This window comes from Pteropus medius, unplaced genomic scaffold (assembly GCF_902729225.1).
Source record: "Pteropus medius unplaced genomic scaffold, Ma_sr-lr_union100, whole genome shotgun sequence".
Taxonomy (NCBI): domain Eukaryota; kingdom Metazoa; phylum Chordata; class Mammalia; order Chiroptera; family Pteropodidae; genus Pteropus; species Pteropus medius.
The window spans coordinates 3,548,590-3,564,487 of NW_024344378.1; positions in this window are offsets into that span (position 1 = coordinate 3,548,590).

Sequence of the window (15,898 nt, forward strand, 5' to 3'; positions counted from 1 at the left end):
TTCATCTCTAAAAGCCATTAAATACAAGACTCATTCCGTTGTCATAAATTTCCTTGCTCAAGTGGACCAAGAACAGCAGAAAAAAATTCTATCCTAATACGTAGAAACACAGCGAACGCCGTAAACAAGTATAATACATTGAGTTTGTCTCACGACCACTTTAATATGTAATGAGAATTATTCATAGCAAAGCACGTTCTTGAGTCTATCTGGGGGGAAATAGGCAAGCAGGGCTCTGATTTATAACAGCAGGCAGATATGCTTTGAAGTTAAATGTTCCAACTTTGTAGTCGACGGGTGACATGTACTTGAAGCATTCTGTAAACGGTCTGAATATGTACTTGAGAAAAGCAAAAATATATAAAGAGAGGCCACATCACACTAAAAAGCTGCACAGCCAAAGAAGCCAGTCACAGAATGAAAAGGCAGCCAATAGAATGAGCAAAAGAGTCTGCAAACCGCACATCCGAGAAGGGCTTCATAACCCAACTGTGTAAAGAATATGCTGTGTCTCCTCGGCCGGCCAGTGGCTCCCATCCTGGCCGCCATGCCTGCACTGTGAGCTCACAGCTCTGCCTCCCAGAACCTGGGACTGGCAGGAATCAATGCCCATGCACAGCTGCCACCCCATCTCCTGACCTTATGTCTTACTGGACCGGAGAGAGCCACCTGATATCCCCTTGTCCCACCTCAAGTCTGAAACGTGACACTCATATTTCGCTAATGACCTGTGTGCCACATACTTATTGAGTAGTGTCTCTCCGCCCTACTGCATGATTGAGGTGGATGAGCTTCGCCAACTCAGGACCTAGAGCTGTGACAAAGGCAGTGAGCTCGTTGACCGGGAATGCTCAGTGTAGAATGTCCCCAAACAATGTTTTCATTGTTCCAAATGTAATGTCCAGTTGATAAAAATTCCTCTAGGTCAGTTGTAGGTAACAGATCAGACATAAGAGGTAGCATCAATGCCACTTAATTTATTAAACAAAAATGTCTGAATTGGCACGTGGCAACAAGAGACATGGAAATGATGTTAAAATTGGACACAAAAACAATCTTAAAATAATTACGAAATCAAGGTAGCATAATATGAAAAGGAGGATCCCTTTAGAGTAGGTATGGAGTCGTAAGTATTATGAGAAAAAGTAACTATAGAACACCAAACAGTCCCTCGGGATAGATTAACCCTGTAGACTTGAATATAACAACGAATAGAAACCATAGTAAATAGAAACAGAAGGAAGACGAGCAAAGATCTCCTTTCTCTTCACACAATACTTAATATCTCACCCTTAAAACCATCTACTCTTCAGCATTTTTTTCTTTCAGGAGAATTTGATAAACAAGTCGGATATCACAGAACATTATGCTTCAGGGCAGGATTCACCTGGAAACACAGGCAAGTGGCACTTAGAGCCATTTCAGGGTGTCTGTCTGGGCTCCGGACTCTCTGCCTCCCTGGACAGACCGGATTCCCTGAGGGGCACGGCCAGTCTCGCCCTTGCCTTCCTCATTTTCCATGTCTGCCTGTGGCTATTCCTACAAATTATCGGCTGTCTGCAGAGGGGGCCGTGAGGGACTCAGGCCCAGTCCTGGGTTCGCCTCCGCCCATTGAAGAATGACCAGTGTGGGGCTCAGGCGGGCATGCACAGCCCAACCTGGGGAGTCACCTGGCCCGCCCAGTGTGATGAATCACAAGCAGTTCCCCAAATCTAGAGGCCTTCCAGGTCCCCTTCCCCACCTCCTCCCACGTGCGGACTTGCTGGCCATGTCCCTGTTCTCCTCCCTTTGGCTGCACCTGACCTTTTGGCCAGGTTGGGGCTATTCTAGTAACTGGCCTGCACACTAGGCAGCAGGCCAGGCTGACGGGGCTGTTCCCCCACCCCTCAAGCCAGGCCTCCTGATTCCCTTGGGGAGTTCGGGGCATCATTTTCCGTGTGTGCATCCCCTTTAAAAACAAATGACAAGGCAAAGCTTAAACTGCGCTGAGGATGAAGCGCGCCAGCCCTGGGCTCGCTAGGACCCTCCCTACTCCTCCCTGGAGGGACTGACTTGGACCCCACTCAGGTCAGCCCCCTGGACAGCTGTCGCACCTCAGACCAAGAGTTTGGGGACCAGGAATGTGCATTTCTGCAACACGGGCACCAAACATCGACAAGGAGCCCCTGGAGCAGCATCAAGCAGATGCGTCCAGGAATAAAGGTCAGGGCCATGTCCCTTCCATCCCCTCCTTTGAGGGCGCTCTCTCCGTGTCCCTGTCACTGCCAACTACACACACCCTGACCTGAGGACAGAGATGACAGGTCTCTTCGTGTCTCGACGGCGTATTGCTCTGTGTTCGTCTCACTGTCCGTGAGGACACGCAGTCACCACCAGGATTCACACCCGCTTCTGTCCATGTCTCGCGGTAATGGCGCCCATCTCCACGCGACGTCCTCGGTCCCACGTCCACATCCGGTTTCACCCACCTTCTCCGCTCAGAAGGCACTAACCCCAAGAGACCGTGTTCCCACCCACACTTCCGGCGTGATGCACGAGGACCACTGCTAAAAATGGCCACGCAGGTACGTGACCTCCTCCAGCCAGAACCTCCCGCGAGGACCTTCGCTGCTCCCTTCCAGCCCGGGCTCTTCATTCTGCAGTGACGTGATAGGTGACACTTCTCAGAGCTCCTTCCTGCTCCCACCCACCTTGCTGGGCAAGCCCCGTCCACTGCCCTGGATTCGAATTTCATTGGCGAACCAGAATCAGTTCATGGATCGACAGGATCTGTGTAAATCTGACTCCAGCCTACTGCCCCGAACATCCACCGGCCCGCTGGCCACGTCAGAGTCATGTCCACGGCTCAGGGCATGCTGTCCAGGTGGCCCCAGGCAGACCGACAGCGTCCCCAGATAATTCAATCCTCCCTCATCGGTCCCCCACTCACTTTGTGGTACTAATATGCTGTCTAACCCTGAGTGTCTTTCTGGACACCCTGCCAGCCCGCACTCCTATCGATGTGGCGTTCATCCGCCCCCCAGAATCCACCTAGAGGTTCGCAATGTTCAAGGACTCCTTGTCACCTCTGAAGTTTCCTACAAAACGCCATTTCCATGGACTGTCCTTTCTTGACGCAGCAAGCAAAAGGAGAACACTACGTTTTTCTCTTTTAAAAACTTTACCGTGTGTCTTATCTATCCCTTTCATGCTGTTTTCTCCTGACTCAGTGAGATGCCCCTTGAAGAGGAGACCAACGTGAGCCGGGAAGCATTTTACACAGAAGTAGTCAAAGATTGTTTTACAGCAAGTGCTCAGGTTTATTGAAAGCATAGATGACTCAAACTCCAAAAGCTTTCCTAAAAGTATTTCAAATAAAGTCACTTAACTACATGTATATAATGGTATGATTTTTGAAGGGTATTCTGCAATAATTAATCGCTACGGTTGAAATCTGTGTTTTCTACCATCCCATTGTAAATGTATAGCCACAATCGAACTAGGTGCCATGATAAACACCAAGGCAGAGGAGGAAGGAGAGAAATTAACAATGGCTGGGGTGACGGGGAGATTAGGGAAGGAACGACTGATGACATGACATTTGAGCAGACAGCTGAATAAAAGGAAAAGACCCAGCCCATTCTGGAGAAACGGTTTTCCAAAGAGGGGAACAATTTGAACAGCTCAGGAAAAAAAAGGACTACTTCCTCCTCCTGGTGATGTTCGTTAAAAACAACAAAAAAAAAACCAACTCAATGCCGGCCTATCATCCCAAGAAGTCTTCGTCTACCAGTAAACATGATACTTTGCATATCACTCGACAAATACTTACATCTCAGAGTTAGCTTTCCCAAAGATATTAACTTATTTTGAGAGAACAGTCAGCTGACTTCAAGAGGTTTTACAGAAGGAACAAGGTACAGAGGGACACTCTTCCACCGCTATGGTTTCTGTACTCACCGGAAGAGGCTGGATCAGAGTCCAGGCAGAGCCAGGTGTCCCCGGCGCTGCAGGCTGCCACCTTCAGCTGGAAAAGGCAGAGACCAGATTCCCCCTCGATGCGGGGAGAACAGAAGACCCAATCCGTGGATCGTGCAGAAGAGACGTCCTGTCTCACCACGGGATTCCAGAGATTCCTGAATCTTTATACAAAAACACAAAAATGGGGTTATTCATACCGTCACATCCTGCTGGTAGGGAAAAAAAACAAAACAAAAAACTTTAATACATTTGTGTGTGAGGAGTGGTATTTGACGTTTCTCTCAACATTTGAAATGTTTCCTTTCTCTCCCACTATTTCGACATGAATATATTCTGTAGAAAGAGACCTTTCCGTGAGCCAAATGTTCAAACATCTTTCAGAGACCATTTAATGCTCAGCAATAGAAGAATGTCCAGAACCTCTATATAGAGCACATCGCCTGGCCTTAAAAAGGTGGTGTTTTGTGCATCGACTTTTCAGGTAGTTATCAGTCAATTTCAGATTATTTCGACCGTCTTGTCATTTCCCTAAGGCTTTGTCCTAACTTTTTAATGGCCCTTTTGACTCTTTACTTGACTGCCTTGGAGCCCTTTCCTGAACTTTCAACCCTCCCCTGAATTTTCCAGTGGTACTTGGCTGTGCTTTGGTAGGGAAACTTACTCTCAAACTGCCTTCTGCCGCTTCTAGCTGCATTCGATCTCGTCTTAATTCCTTATGTCCTTAATTTGAGTTCTTGACTTTAAAAACACAGTTAATAGCTTTTAGAAAAATATATAAGAGCAGCTTCCTAACTAATGAGAAAACTTTTTTTCTGAAGAGACAATTACACTCAAAACAGGAGAAAATCACTCGGCGAATATCGAGATCTATCAGAAGCTACTGTTTACCAAAATGCACCAGTGAGAGAGACGGGCCAGAAAACCAGAGAGAGACAAGATTTGCATTATACACCTGGTAAAGTACATCAAGCTGGAAGATATAAAGAACCTTGTCGAATAAAACGTACGTACTGAAAACCCATTAGAAAACGGGGTAAAAAAAAAACCCTGAATAGACACTACGCAAAAAGGGATAAACACATAGTTGACGAAAATGTAAAATGAAACGTTTAACCTCTTCGGCTTCAGGGAAACACTGATAAAGTCACGAGATGCTCACACGGACCAGAGCGACACCAGGGGCTGCCAAGGCCGTGGGGTGATCAGCCCATCTGGGACCACGAGCGGGAGTGTCGATTAGTAGGCAGAGGTGAGGAGAGACTTTCTCTCCCTGACCATAGACAGTTAAAGGAGGGGCGGGGTGGGCACAGGACGAGCCTGCAAGAGATGCCCGCATCTGTCCTGAGCACGGAGGAAAGTGGAGTAGGGGGTTGGTGGGGTATTTTTTATCATTATCCTGATAACCTCGACAACTCCATGTTCTGGTCACAAGTAAATGGGGCAGTGAGTGACCAGCGGCAACGTCACTAAACATAGGGGACCCCACAAGCCCGCATACCCAGGGGGTGTGCTCGGCTCTCTCTCTGTCTCCCTCTCCTGTGGGGAAATACACCAACTTTACTTGGAGTTCAGGGTCTGAGCCTTTCTTCCCAAAGTTCATCGTCCTTCTAAACACGGCCCGAACCTGCATATCTGACCTTTCACCCAGAGGCAGAGATGCCCGTGACCATCGCAGACAAACACCCTGGAGTAAAATGGCGAAGTCAGTGTATCACTCAGCATCAGGTGATCTCAAGTGTGAATCGAGCCTGGCCAATTGTTCTCAGCTCTGGCTTTGGGTTGCGTGGGCTGTATGGTTGCTCTAAGGTCTGTCCTGCCTGGAGCAAGATGACCTCTTAAGAGCTGCTGGGCAGCTGGAAATTGCTCGAAGGTTAAATGGATTCAGTTAAACATTCCCACGTGGAAAACTGCATACGGCCAAGGTGGACACCGATGCAACGCGAATCCATTCTCGCCTATCGCCAGCCTCGCTCTGCCACACGCCTGCCCAATCGCCTGCCCGACGAATAAGGATTTGGGGGTTCAGGGACATTTCCAGAAGAAGCGTGGCTCGTTCTGAGGGCCTTCTTGTTTAGGCTGTTTTGCAGATGGACTTGGGAGACAGGTGAGTCCCAGGCGCTGTGCTTTGGGCCACGTTCCTTTATCAGGTTGCCCAGCGCCACGTCCAAGGTCTGCGGCAGAGACGGCCCGTGCTGCTGCGACTCGTCCCCAAGGACGGTGTTCTCGGCTGATTCTGTTCGGCGCCCCACAGTGTCTCAGAGCTCAGAGCCAGGCGGGGCGGTAAGGCTGGGGAGGAGTGAGGACAGGCCTTTCTCTTTCGTCGGAAGTCAAAGGACTGAACCCCACAGTCTTCCAGTACATTCTCTTTTTGTTCAAGGTAGCCAGATCCAATTAAGCAATTATCCAATAATCAATTATTCAATTTTCCAATTATCCAATTATCCAATCAATCAATCAATCAATCCATTAATTCTGGCTGGCCGGCTTTAGCTACAGAACCATGAGAAATACCTCGATAATTCTGCTGACTGTGCTCCAAATCGACATTGTTCATTTCGAAGCGCCTTACTGGGTGCATGGCACTGCCCAGAGCTGCTCGAGCCACAGGACCCCCGTTTCTCTGACATGCAATTCCCACAGCCCACCAGACAGGGCGCCGGCTTCTGCTTCTCCCGCTCTTTTCGTCGGAGTCAAAGAATTGAAATTCCTTCTCTGGCTGCTTAAGTGAAACTATGCTTATGTCCCAAACCCCACACGAACACAGACATGGCAGTATCCTCGGCATTTAAAACAAAGAGCAAGCAAGAGCTAATCTCTCCAATACCTGTGTCCACAAACTGAATTAGTACAGCAACCAGCGATACCAATTAAAATGGCGAAGATGACAAGAAAGTCCTTTGTCTGGCTCACAGCCCGAATTCCAAATCCAGTATTCCCTTTAGTTCTCCATGTCCGGGTTCTAAGGTAAAACACTTTCTCCAAACTTACCTGTAGAGGCTGAGGAGATTTAAGTCCTTGGGTTTGTTTGGGGAGCTCAATCGCATCTTAACACGGGCGCGTTTCTCCTTACTCCTTGGGTGGCGGTGGTCACTGTCCTTCGTGCTACCTTTCAGCTGTTATACAACCTTGAACAGACAGTTGTCTGTGTGGTCTTCCTCAGTTTGTACACCTGGCCACTGGGCCAAATGAAATTCTTCTTATCTTCAGGGGCTTGGGGATGTCTAATGGAAAGATGTTGAGAAAACTAAGATGTATTAGTGTCTGTGTTTCCCGCTGCCCCAAGACTATTAAGTCGGCCGTGCCATCCTGAGAAGGAACAACCCGCCCGACGTCATCACTGAGGGGTGAAAAGGACAAAGTTAAGCAGGGCATTAGAATCAGAGACGTTTCAGGTGCTTCCAGGAGCACGGCTGTTAAGCGGATAGCACCTCCCTGCTTCCTGTTGGTGACCTTGCGATGCAGTCCTTACCGTGCCGGACCAGTCGGCAGTCACCCCAGGCGGAACGAGTCGTATGAGAAGGCCTTCAGCGTTTTATTCTTCGTGACCAGGAATGAGTTTTTACAGCAGTGACAATAGCAGTAGAAGCCGAAGCCTTTACGGTCCAAACGTAGGATGAACGCGCATGGCAAATAGAGAAAATGGAGAACGTCTTGTAAGCCCAACAGGTTGTCGGCAAAGCTAACAAAGATACAGCTGTGTCTCCCGAGTTTTATGAAGCCCTGGAGCCAGTTGACAGAACCACCGAACTTGTAGCGCTTGAAACCGAACCTGAGCTTTTCCAGACTTGTCATGCGTTACCTCGGGCAGGCGGACTGTCTTCTGTTCCTGAACAATATTAGCTCTTGGGGTATTGAGAAAACTTAGAATATCTTTGAAAATCTCCCCAACCCACTTGCAGGGAGACGCTCCACAGCCAGGAGCACAAGATCGGGGAGCTGGGACGGCGAGAGCAAACATGCCTTATGGTAGATTCCAGCACCCGCCTGATGGCTCAGCTTCAGCTTCTGCACTTGAAAACAGGTATGACATCTGCACTTCGCTGGTCTAAATTAGGTCAAGTGCAGCCATCGAAAACAGCGCTGGTCCTCAGTGGCCCTGCCTAAGATAAAAAGATTCTCGTCCGTATGTTTAACTTTTAATCTAGACATTTAATCCACCAAAATGGATCAAAACCAGTTTACTAAGGACCTCAACAAAAATTTAGAAATTCCCTGAGTGATAATGAACTTTAGCCACATCGTTATTTGTCTAAATAATGAAATCAACTCTAAACAATGAGATTAGCTATAAATAAACTCTATATTCAAAAGAACATTTGCCGGTAAATATAATGGACTCATTTTTCAAATGGCTTGAAGATTTTTTGCTCCATGTACTTGAAGGTTTACAACAGAAATAGGTTCCCGCTGTTTCGTAAATACCACAGCGAGTATCAACAACTTGTTGAAAAGATATTAATGAAAATTTCGAGGGTGGTTTTATGAATAGAGTTCGTTCTGACAACGCTTTCATAGTGAAAGGAAGTCTCAAGAAAAGTGAACTGTTCTTTAAGCATTATTTTGATTTTTCTTCATGTATAACTTTTAGGTGTTATAACTGGCTTCAAATCTAACTATGAGAGGTGAACACACAGTGTAAACATATATATGTCTTCCTGCTAAAGCGTACAGCTGAAACTTATTGGATTTCGTTAACCAACGTCACCATAAAAAAATAAATAAAAACAAATCTATCATGTAGCTGGAGAGATGTCTGAAAGAGATTGACGATGTTCTACATTATGACAGTCAGGAGCACAGGCAGGAGGAGGGAGTAGAGCCCGTGGTACAGTGAATCTATTTCCTTCCTGCCACCCAGACAGCGAAAACTCCCTCTCCTTAGAGAGCATGGTCTCAGGTCCCAGGACGGTGGCTGGATGCATCGAACCCCAGCGAGGGGTTTGTTTCTGCACAAGAAGGACTGGCCACGGCAAAATAGCACAGGGCCTGAAGGTGTCTCGTAGGCGTAAAACACCGCACGACAGTCTTATCATTGAATGACCAGACGCTCATCGCACAGCAGGTTGGATAGTTTTGAGAAGCTGAAAATTTCCCACGTGCCGGAGCAAATTGTACTATTGACTCACCTCTCTCTGGTATTTCTAAAGAGTCTCTGATTGTCGGTTGCCACCAGCCTCCCGACGAAGTAAGTCATTTCAAAGACCACGCGCACGCGCACGCCGTGAAGTGGACGTCCCTGCTCACACTCACGAGGGTGGGGGACACTCGTGGCCAGAGGCCAGGTTCCCAGCACAGGCAGAAGCAGCTCGCGCCGCCTCGCCGTGCCACCTCGGGACATTCCACAGGCCAGCTGTGACCGGCAAAGGCCGATGCGTCCTCTTTCCTGACCCCCAAGGCCACCTTGCTTCCTTGAGCATCCTACTCAGATCGGCGACAATTTTATCTGCGACACAGAGAGGTTTTAACATTACAGCGTATATGAAGTCTCTTCTCTTTACGGGAGTCACAAACGGAGACGGCGTCCCTTGAGACCGTCGGTGTGGCATCTCTGAAGAGAAAAGCGGCAGCTCACTGAGCAAGGCCTGGTCTCGGGGGCCAGCGGGGTGCGCCCACTGGGGGACACCCCAATAGGATGGGGCGGTTCGGCTGCTTACTGGAGGTTCCTCGCAAGGCCGATAGCTTTTAAAAACCAAGCCCCTGGTCCTGAGCCTCGGCTTCTCGGCCACCCACGGCCCCTGCCACGAAGGAGCAGCTCCCTCCTGGTGCTTCCATTAGCCGAAATCCCAAACGGGATTAGCAGGACACGCTCATTTCTGCACATGCCGTCGCGTGCCCCGTCACTAACAGTCACCTGGGCGGGAAGTGCTGTCCCGCATTTACTTCCGTCATCCTCATACGTGGCCTCTGCGCCGTTACGTCTGTGATCTCGGCTTCTTCAGGGTGTGTCACGTGTCGGCGAGAGGGACGATGCCCAGGGATGATCGTCGGAGCCATGGATCGAAAACCGTTAGGGCCGAACAAAACAGCAGGAACCTCGATGTCCTCGGTGCTGGATGCTAACCCCCCCACACACACTGCGTAAAAATACAGAGCGAAAAGTTTGCTCATAAATTGCAAATGAGATCCGAATAGAGAAGTATTTTCTCCATTTGTGTTCCCGGGGCTTCTGGCTTGCAGTTGTGGTGTTTCCCGCCATTATCGGGGGCGGTTATGTTGTAGAACCCAAGTTCTGTCCTTCAGGTGACATAAAGTGGCCGATAACACTTACAAAGAGGCGGCGACCTCGCCGAGGGGGCTAAACATGCAGAAGAAACCCCCCTTCAGCACCTTCCACAGCACAGAGTTTGCCGCTCGCGGGTGCTTTGTCTCCCCCAAATGACACACCGTGTTCCTTCATGTCGCCCCATCGGCTTCCGCGCTATCTCATTCTTTCTGAGGCATAAATATAGATCTTTAATGCATGTGCGGTAAGTATATTAAATATGCACATGTCCGTGCCGTGACATTGGAGCCATTTACTCTTTCTCTCAAAAATGGCACAAAACAAAAAATGATTCATCCCGCCGAGGAGTTAGCTACAAACATAGCTCTAAATGTTCTGACTTTTCAATTCAACAACATCGAGATAGTTGGTGATAAATTATTAAAGGAGCCTTGGTCAGGAAAATGTCAGTGCCTCTTCCCTGAAGTGACATTATTTCTGTTCCGCACAGGACTGTCGAAAGAAAGCACGAGTTAGGGGAAAACGTTTAATTTCATTAACGTCAAAAGTTTCCTAAAGTTCAAGTGGTTGGTCTCTGGACTGGTGTGTGTGCGGAAATGTCCCAGTATTTGTAAAGATAAAAAAAAGAGTAGCAAGTACAAAAGGAACTTGGGGATGCGTCGAAGAGGAACACGAAGGTTTCTTTCTACGACAACTTGGCTGTAAAATTAAGGAGCGATGAAGATGCGAAACACAGCTGCCACAGGCTAGAACGCGACCAGGATGGTTGGCACTTCGCTCGCTCTGGACACCTTGAAAGACAAGCAGCATGGACAGGATTCGATCCGTCCAAGATTCTTCCGTAACGAAAGCGTTGTCCCATTACCATACGCGTTGCTCGGGTGACAGAACGCGCAGGGCGTGATGCCTGAGGTCCATCTGGGGAAGTCACCGTTTTATACATAAAACGGTGGGGCAGAAATGAAGTGCCGGCCCGGAAGCCCACAAAGAACATGCCAGAGGAGCCCGGGGAGGGGAAAGGATGCTGGGGGCGGGGCCATCTGGGAGCAGACCTGGCCCTGAGCTGAAATTGGAAGGATGGGTAATATCAGGGAAGGAAAAAGGCAAAAAAAAATTTTTTTTAATTATGGTAAACAAACAAACAAACAAACAAACGCATAACACAAAATTTCCTATCTTCACCATTCTTAAGTGTGCAGCACAGTTGTGGTAACGATATGCAAGTAGACCATTTGTCCTTCTGCAACTGGCTTATTTCACTTACTGCAATGTCCTCGAGGGTCATCCTGCAACATGTGACAAGATTTCCGCCTTTTGTAAATCCCGATAATATTCCATCGTGTGTCTAGACCACATTCTCTTGATTCATTCGAGCTCCAATGGACACTTGGGATAGTTCCTCCTCTCGGCTACTGACGAAGATGCTCTGTGAACAGAGGCATGCAAATATCACTCTGCGATTCCGTTTTCCATTCTTCTGGGTATTTCCCCAAAGCGGGATTGTTGGATCACACGTTAGCTCTATTTTTAATTTTTTGAGGAATTTTGAAAAGGAGTAAAACTTTTGGCAAGGTAGCTCCACTATTCGGGAGGGTGTGTGTCAGCTCAGGGATGTGTGACGGCCAGCGAGGAGTCTGACCTGAGCGATGGGGTCTGAGGGTTCCACCTGGGGCATACGATGGACAGGTGAGAGGATGCAAACTCACGCAGCTCCAGGAGACTTCGGGAACATTAAAATCCCACAAAGCAGGCATTTGATGAACCTCAGTAGTTCTTTGCTAAGATGTGACATGGTAAAAGCAACATACTAAAAAAGACCCTGTACAAGACCATTCTAGATTCTGGGGGCCACAGCATCAAGCAGGACATGTAAACTGCTTCTTCACATTTGTCTAAACTCTAGCAGCAGTAAACAGACGATATACAAGTAAATTGTCTGTGTATGTGCGTGTGTCAAATGTCGTCAGCGTGCATAGTGTGTGTCAGTGTGTGTGTCGCGTGCATGCATGTCGATGTGTGAAATAAATCAGGAAGGTTGGAGGACTGCGAGACCATCGCAAGGACTTGCCTTTTCCTGGGTGACACGGGAGGTCCTGGAGGGTTTGGAGCACCCCGGTGACAGTTCAGAAGGACCCTCTGGCTGCTGTACGGGGCACGGACAGGAGAGAAGCCGTCACGGGGTGAGAGCATCCCGTTGGGAGTCTGCGATGGTCCAGGCACGAGAGGAAGCTGGGTGGGGCAGGTGCTCCCAGCGGAGGAGCCGAGGCGTTGTCGGACTCTGGCTGCATTTACAGGAGTCGATAAAATTTACGGATAGGTCAGATGTGGAGAGAGAGGGGACTCACACGTGACTTCAGAGTTTTGGGCCTGAACGACTGAAAGTTTGGCGTTGCAATCGCTGACGTGTGAAGAAACGGTTGGAGCTGGGGTTTTGGTGGGGGTCTCGGGTATTTCCAAAACAAATTAGATTCGCAGAAGTAAGCAGTTTAGATCGGAGCCTGGACACTGAGATCACGCGCTGACACCTAGGAAACAGGACCACAGGTTGTACCGGGATGAAGGACAAGGCACCACCTGTTGACAGGTCAAAAAGAAGAAAGCCATGAAATGTGGGAGGCCCCAGATTAGACACAGGGAAACGTGTCGGAGGATAGAGTTTATGTCCTGTTAAAATTCAGAACAGAGTAGGGGACAGCGGCCCCCCTTACAGTCCCATCGATGAATGACTCTAGAAATCCCGTGTCTACAATGCAAACCTGTGTAGCCACTCAGCGACGTTGCCATACATCAGTACCTTAGCAGGACTCAGTGCCAAGACCTCGTAAGGGGTGAGACGGGAGGGCTGGCTGTAATCGAAGCTCATATTTTCCCAGATCCAAGCCTCAAGGTCGCGGGGAGCGGGACTCGTTCTCTGCAAGGGTATTAAGCAGATGAAGAATTATCCTTGGATGAAGTCCCAGTAACATGGGCGTGCGCGTGTGTCGGAGCTCGTCGAGTGGTACACTCACGGTCTGTACATGAGTCATACCCCGGTTTAGGCAACGGAATGCTCGCACGAAGTCCGGGGTAACGGCCGGAGATAGGGTGCTGGAAGGGAACAGAGGCAAAGCCGTGACCCCGAGGAGAAATAACTACAATAGTCGAGTGCACAGGTCGGAGGGCCGCTGCTGTCGATCCAGACCAGCCCTGGCCGAGGAGTTCCCCACAGCGCCTTAGACGTTAGGGCTCCAGCCTGGGTCACCCACTTTGCTCCCAGACACCCGAAGCCAGCAGAAATAGTGCTCTGTGGAGAAAGGGGTGGCTTCGGGGAACACGCCCGTCCTGCATGCTTTCTCAATGAGGACATAGTCCACCTCGACGAGGGACTATATACACAGAGAGACAAAAGCATGGGGTGGACGAAACCAGACCCCAGGAGGGCAGCACGGGACAGTCCCAGGGACTGGGTTCCATGCCAGGTTCCAGGAACGCACTGGGGCAGAGGAACAGGGTGTGTGGAAGACGCCCCCAGGGGGCAGGGGCGGGGGCGGGGCGGGCTCAGTTGGAAATGCAGCTGAGCATTTGGAGAGGTTATTAGTGAGCATGTGCCAGATGTGTTGGAGCATCTGGAAAGAGTGATAAGTACATAAAAAAAACCAAGCGAATGGAAAAATGAGACCATAATTCCAAGAACAACGAAAAAGGAGGGTAAGATAGGAGATATAATCAAATTACGCTGCTTGATTCATTAGTGAAAATCCTCGCACAGTGTTGTTTACTTGATCGACATAGCCAAAATTGGACATATGACGCTCCTGAGACGATAGGGGAAGAGAAAGCTAAATCCTCAGGTATTAAAAAATAAAAGATAGTTAACAGATAGGATCTAAAAGTATAAATTAATGAATAGCTGTAGGAGTATGCAATTCGGAAACGTGCAGGCAAATCACGGAAACTCTGGAAAGTCGACAGTGGCTTCCTCTAAGGGGGAAGATGCGGGCAGGCTGGAGCTGTGTTTCAGCCGCCCACAGGGCCCGCCCGTGTCCCCCCGACATTCGCCTTCCCTGTACGTGCGGGTGGCTTGCCTCTGCAAGCTCCTTAGACCCTGTTCCTGAGGGCTCTCCCTAGCTGGGGGCTCGGGGGGGGGTGCTTCACTCCCCGTGACCCTCAGACGAACGATGGATGCGGATGGGAAAATGGAGAGTCTAAATCCCTCATCTAAGAGGGGGGAAGTGAGTGGTCTGCAGCATTTTCTTTTGCTAAGGAGGAGTGAATTTGCAACATTTTTTTTTATTGCGGTAGAAAAGATGTAACATGAAATTTATCGTCTTCAGCGTTTATAAGGGCACAGCACACTAGTGCACACCGTTATGCATGTTCAGTCCTTAAGTGGTGTCTGACCACAGTAATTGCTCAAAATGTATTTGCGGTTAGTGACACTCAACTCGCCAGCTCCAGCAGTGCCGCCCCTGTCCCTCTGCCTCCACCAGGCCTTTCCTGCTGTGTCCCTGCAGGTGCCCAAGGCTGGCACCCTGCTTACCTCTCCTCCATCAACACCTGTTCTCAGGAGAGAAATGAGTCGTCGGTCATTTCTACTGGACGTGAATTTGTCACACGGCAGTGTTTGCCTTTAAAGTGTTATGAGTAATTGTGAAACATGAGGCTTCACCCACTGCCGAAGGACACCAATGAGCACAAAGGGGACCATTTTAGGGAAGAGGAGATGGCTTTCCGTAGCCCGAAAACACTCTCTGTGGGCGCTGTGGGCCGCTGTTACCTGCTGCAGCCATTGTCTGTACTGTGACTTGTCCCCGGTGCTAAAACCCGGGCAGAGCCCAGTGGCAAACTGGCATCTGCTGGTGACTTGAAGCCAAAGTCCTCAAGGAGCCCAGGCATCGCTCGCTCAAAAAGAGCGACAGCATTGGACCGATGCGAAACAGTGGCTGGGCAGAGAAGGTCTCTGTTAACCAACTCTCTCCGATATTGCTTTTTTATTCAATGGCTTAATAATTAAGCAGGGGAAGGAAGGCTACATTTGAAAATCAATGCTTGGGAGAATAAAACAGGCTTCGACAGCCCAGCCATGAAAGGCTGTGCTATGGGCACAAATAATTTAGAGCCATCCCCGCCGGCTTCCTCTGTGCGTTTCCTGTTTGTCACATAGCTGGGGAAAGTTCTGGTCCATGAATTAAAAAAAAATTTTTTTCAAAAATGAAAATGAAAAGACAGGGCTGTTTCCAAAAAAGAGAAAGTAGCAATGCTTTTTCCTCAACCTCTCTCGTCCTCTGGTCTTTAAACTATTAACATAAACAGGCAACAGGGAAGCTAAAGAAACACACGGGCTAGAAAAATATTTCCAGCTCCCTCTGGGGAACACGCTTAGAAAGCACCTGGCACCACCCGCGACATAGCGACTTCATGTTCCAGCGATTGTCAGGATTTATCACCCCTGGCGGTAAACATTGACCTCCTCGTGGCCACAGTCAATATTTACTGTGCTTCTCGCTTCGATAAATCTTGCTCTCCGCCCAAATGAGAGTGCAGAGCCCACTACGACTAAGCGAGATCTAAGGAGAGAGAGTTGGGGGGGAGAATATGAGAAACTCAGTACCCGTGTGCTGGAAGAGGGAGGGGCGGCTAGCGGACAATGCCTGAGAACTCCATCAGTGAGCGGGGTCTGCCTTCAGCACCGCCCCATCTCCTTCCCCAAGTCCTTGCTTCTTCTATGGATAGGAC